General features: G+C 43.3%; 1 long non-coding RNA gene across 1 annotated transcript; it reads left to right on the top strand.

The window, feature by feature from the left end:
- The first annotated feature begins 2,034 nt into the window (after nt 1-2,034).
- Nucleotides 2,035-4,437, top strand: LOC142076604 (uncharacterized). Its single transcript, XR_012671218.1, has 2 exons — nt 2,035-2,339; nt 3,395-4,437. It is a non-coding gene; the product is annotated as an uncharacterized LOC142076604 (long non-coding RNA).
- The last annotated feature ends 636 nt before the right edge of the window (nt 4,438-5,073 follow it).

Genomic DNA, 5,073 nt, shown 5'->3' with positions numbered 1-5,073 from the left:
GCTTACTGCTGGTATGCTGTTTTGTATTTTTTTTTTTTCAGATACTGTAGAGGAACCCGGTGACTGCAGGAAAATATCAGCTAGCCAATGTGTTTTTTGTCAAGGATGGATTCAGACCCCCGGCCCTCTCAAAGCTAAGTTGAGGGACGATGGCTGGGGAGGGGGCAAGGAGACAAGGCTGCCAACTGCAGGAAGGTGCATTTAAAGTTACTTAGGGCAAAGGGCCGTCCCAGGACCGTCCCCCTTGGGCAGATAAAGGGAGCAGGTTACTTAACAGCGTGATGCTAGTGTGTGCTGGGCAGGGCAGTTCCAGCCTGTGTCTGTTGTTGTGTAGTTTGTGTGGTCTGTCTTCTGTGTCTTAGGCCTTCTGCAGGTCTCTGTCCTCTTTGTGCTCGAGGAGCACAGCACATGCCTCAAGCGCCATCCCTAGGATCTTGAATGCCTGTACTCATTGGTGTAGCGCCAATAGGGCCCCTTTTCCTTGTGTTACAAGCTGAAAGCGTGGATCGGTCTTGTGTCTCGAAGCTTCCAGACGGTCATCTTTTGTGGCATCCTTCCCGTCTGTGTGAGCAGCTCTGCTCTATAGCCATATGTTTTCGTGGACTGGGATTGTTTCCCTGCATCTTTACGTTCTCAGGTCTTGAGGCCAGGCTTCTTGTGTGTACATCCTCTCATTTTTCAGAGCAACTCCTTGTCACGGGTCATGATGCTCTACTCTCTCTGGGGTTGCCCCAGAGCCTCCTCACGTCACCGTCACAGTCCCGCAGGTCGTCTTGCCTGATGATGTCTTCCATCTGGGTCTCATTCTTCTTGCTGAGATTTTTCTCTCATCTTTGAGGCATGCAGTTTAGTGTTGTGTAGTGTTGGTCTGTGCACGTATGTGGCTTGGAGCTGTCCTGCCTGGGGTTGTAGAGTCGGGTATAGGTGGAATAGCCATAAGAGTCTACGGTTAATATGTTGATGTGCCTAGACCGTTGAGACAACGGCTGTACAGTCATCTAGGTCTCAGTGGCTGTTGGCAGGCTGTGTGGACAGCTCTTTTGATGATGTTATATGGGGATGAGCTGAGCCATGTGGGAATGGCTGTTCAGGGGTAGTGAAGCAGATTGAGTCTCAAAGGTGTTAAGGCTTATATGTGTAGGGGTAAATGTTTGACTTCTAAATTTTGTTTAATGAGAGTATGTATAGTCGGATTCTAGATAGTATTCCTACGTTGAAACAAGTCCTCTGGAATTGTTAAGCTATTGCTCTGCATCTGGGTGAATCATTCAATATTGTTTTTGCAGATGCAGAAGGATGAGCTGTGCAGGGTGATGGTCAAGAGGCGAGCGGAGCACTAGAAAAAGGTGGGTTGGTGGGTGGTATTAGAGGGAAGATGTGACTGGTGGCTATATGACTACATTATGGTATTTCTATTTTTCTTTTAATTTGAAGGTGTAAAGGGAGGAGCAATGTGTGATATGGGCACTGGAGCTGACTCGGGCAGGTGAGCAGTGATTGGCGGGCTTAAGTAGCGGTTGTGTTTCAGGTGGTGTATTGCTGGTGAAGTTCTAAGCAACCCTTGTTGTTTGTGTTTTACAGGTGGTGCACAAACCTTAAGTGGCAACCGAAGCTGACGGAGGCTGGGTGGGTGAGCTGTCAAGGTAAAGGAGGGAGAGACACGAATCGGTGTGGGCAGGCTGCAGTTTTGGGCAGTATCTCAGCATGTGCCTTTTTGCTTCGGTTTCTGCAGGTGCCGTATGCAGGCTCGGAGGGGCGATGCTGCCGCATGCTGACGAGGGGTCCGAGAAGGTGAGGCGGTTGTGGGCCGGGTTGGTGTCTAATAGCAAAGTATTGCATGGCAACTCAGTGAAGTGTTTGTCTGTGATCTTGCAAGGTAGTCGAGCGGGTTGAATCTTGAATTTGCCTTAACTTGTCTATGTGGGGCTTAATATCTGATGTGTTTTTTTTCTATCTGCAGTTAGAAGGCATATGCAAAAACAAGATAGGCTTTTAGTCCTCTCAAGCTATTGGTCAGCATCCAGGTGACTTGCTTTACATGGTTTGATTAGCACAGTCTGTTTGGGTGGAGGTTGTCTGGGCTGGTTTTTTGTATAGCCAGTAGGTATTGCTAACCAGGGTGTACAGTCCCTTTTGTAGTTTTTTGCAGGTGCCCCAGGGTGATTCGGATCCCTGGAGAAAATTCTCAAGCGTGTCTTGCCAGAGTGTCCAAATCGAGGTGAAGAAAAATCAAAGTGAAGAAGGAGCAGGCCCGGTGAATGTAGTGAAGCATCTTCCCTGGCTTGCTCTTAAGAAGGCTGAAACTTTGGAGTTGTACGGAATGGCAATGTTGCTTTGAGGTGTGTGGCGAGACAGTTCTGGGGATGGGTCTAGAATGGGAGCAATATGGCATCATGGCAGGTGGGTGGTGAAACAATGGTGTTTTGAGTGAGGGGTGGAGCAAGTGGTTGTTGAATGAGTGTTAGTTTTTGAATGTGCCTAGCCTTGTATGTGTGAAGTTTTTTATTGCAGGTTGTATTTAATGTTGAGAGTAATTTTTTTTTTAATTATAATAAAAAAAACCCCAGCCGGGGCATTTCTTTTTTTTCCCCTGGCTGAGTGTTTGGTTTTTTTTCCCTTGGTCCCGGCCGCTCTGCAAGGTGATGTTCATCGTCAATGTTTGGGCAGAGGTCAGGCTTGGGCCGGGGTTTTTGCAGGGAGGGTGATTTTTGAGGCCTCTGGGAATGCTGTTCCCGGGGAGCGGTGCAGACACGGGGTGATGTCCCATTGTGGCAGGCTGGTCGCAGAATGGATCGGCGAGAGTGAGGGGTAGCTTGTGTGGTGGCTGAATGAGTGGTGTGTTTTGAATGTATAAACCTTGTTTGATTATGTGGTGGTTTTTTATGTTTCTCTGCAGGTTGTGTGTGGAGTTGAGATTTTTTTTTTTTGTTCAGAGAGTTACAAAAAAATATAATAAAACCTAGACAGGGGATTTCCCCCCCCCCCCCGGCTGGGGGTGTGTATGTTGGGTGTGTGTGCTGTATTCTCCCCCAACCCTAGTCCCAGAAACACTGTAAGGGAGTTCATTGCCAATGTTTGGGTGGAGGTTGGGCTTGGGCTGAAGTTTTTGCAAGGAGGATGGTTTTTCTAGGCCTCTGGGAACACCGGTCCTGGGGAGCGCTGTCCTGGAATGTGGCATTTGCCTGTCATTGTATGTTGTGTAGTGAATGGTCATGGGAAGATGATTGATGATCATGCAGTTGAAGGGTGTGGGGAATCAGTGTTGAAGAGGACCAGCTTGTGAAGCAGGTGGGCTAAACTTTATTGTTTAGTGTTAGGATTGTAAATTCGTTTGAGGGGCTTTGTAGTTTCTAATGTAATGATGCTTTATGATTTTTTTTGTTTTTGTGTGCAGGCATGGAAGTAGGGGGCCCATTGAGATGAGTGGAGCTCGGTCACTTTCTGCCTAGGAATACAAATTGTGGAGATGATGTCACCTCGAAGAGGCAAACTTAGAAATATAAAGCAATAGACTGAGAATGTAGTGGGAGGGAGAAACGTGGAAAAGACTACTAGCTAGAGAATCACAGGTACTAAATACTTGCGCTGACTCTAAAGGTAATGATGAATTTTTGAGGTCAAATGCATTTTCAAAAATAATGAGTGAGAAGTGATTAAATGTAATTTGTAGGAAGTATTTGATCAACTTCACAGTAATTTTTGTCTCTAGTAAAAGTATATTGTAGAATTAAAATGTAAAAAATGATATGGGAAAACTTACTGGAAATAGCAATGGACCAATTTAAACATAAAAATTAGTAAAAAAAAAATAACAGGCAGTAATGTATCCCTATTGGAATCGCAGTAAAAACTGAAATAACAAATGAAAGTACAAAACTAAGTGGGTGTTGTTAATACCTATGGTTAAAGATTGCCAATTGGAGGGTGCTGTGGTGGAGAATTGTTACAGGCATTGACAGCTCTTGCTTGAGGACTATTGTGGCAATAATGTTTGTATGTGATAATTTTAAGTGAGAATTAGTCATTAGAGGGAGAGTTGTCAATACCTATAGATAAACGTAGCTCTTGACAGGTTAAAAGAAAGCATGTGCATTACTGGCTCCTAAGTATATTTAACCTTCACACAATTACAAATAGTTTTTGAAATTACTTTGAGTAGTTTTGAAGAAATGTAGAATACTACTTGGGCATAAATGATGTCCAATTGAACCACTGATGTTAATGGGATGCTAGCAGGCATGAATTGTGTCTGAGTAGTATCATAAGGAAAATATCAAACTAGGCAGTAAAGATGGAATGCTAATATGGCTGTGTTTAATTACCTTAATTGCAGCAAGAGCTAATTATAGTAGTTAAACAACTCCTTAATAAGGTTCTAAGGTATCTTAAAAGAAAGTGATTGCAATAAAGTTTAAATAAAGTTTTCTTTGATCTGTTTTGTGTCTCCTGTGTTTTTTTTGTGTCTGTGTTTTTTTTTTTTTTCCTGTCTGTAGGGTTTTTTTGTGTGTCTGTCTGATGTCTCAGGATTTGGTTGTCTCTCTGGTTTTTGTCATTGATGTAGTTTTGTCTTTGATTTTGTTGTGTCTCTCTTTCTGTCTTTGTGTGGGTTTTTTTTGTTTCATGTATGGTTAGAGGAGGGAGTTATCTGTATTGGTCTTTAGGGGTTGTGTTTTTTTTTTGCATGCCTTAGTGTTGGTCTTGGTCTTTGGGGGTTTTGGTTATATTGTGTGCATCAGTCTTGGTCTTTGGTGGTTGTGTGGTTGTTTTTTTTTATGCATGTTGGTATTGGTCTTTAGGGGTTGTGGGTTTTTTTGTGCACATCAGTCTTGGTGTTTGGGCTTGTGTAGGTTTTTTTTTGTGTGTTTGCTATTTACAATGTAAATAGCAGCAGTAGAAAATGGCATGCTTCCTGGGGCTAACAAACAAATATATTACAAAACAATAGTATTTCTAAAAAATTACTCCCACGTCATGTGCCATTTTCTACTGCTGCACTAGATGTATTATTATTAATTGTTTCTTATACCATGTCTATCAATTATTAGTATTCCAAGTGGGAGTAATCTCTGATTT

This window comes from Calonectris borealis, unplaced genomic scaffold, assembly GCF_964195595.1.
Source record: "Calonectris borealis unplaced genomic scaffold, bCalBor7.hap1.2 HAP1_SCAFFOLD_73, whole genome shotgun sequence".
Classification (NCBI taxonomy): Eukaryota; Metazoa; Chordata; class Aves; order Procellariiformes; family Procellariidae; genus Calonectris; species Calonectris borealis.
This window is presented reverse-complemented; position numbering and strand designations above follow the sequence as displayed.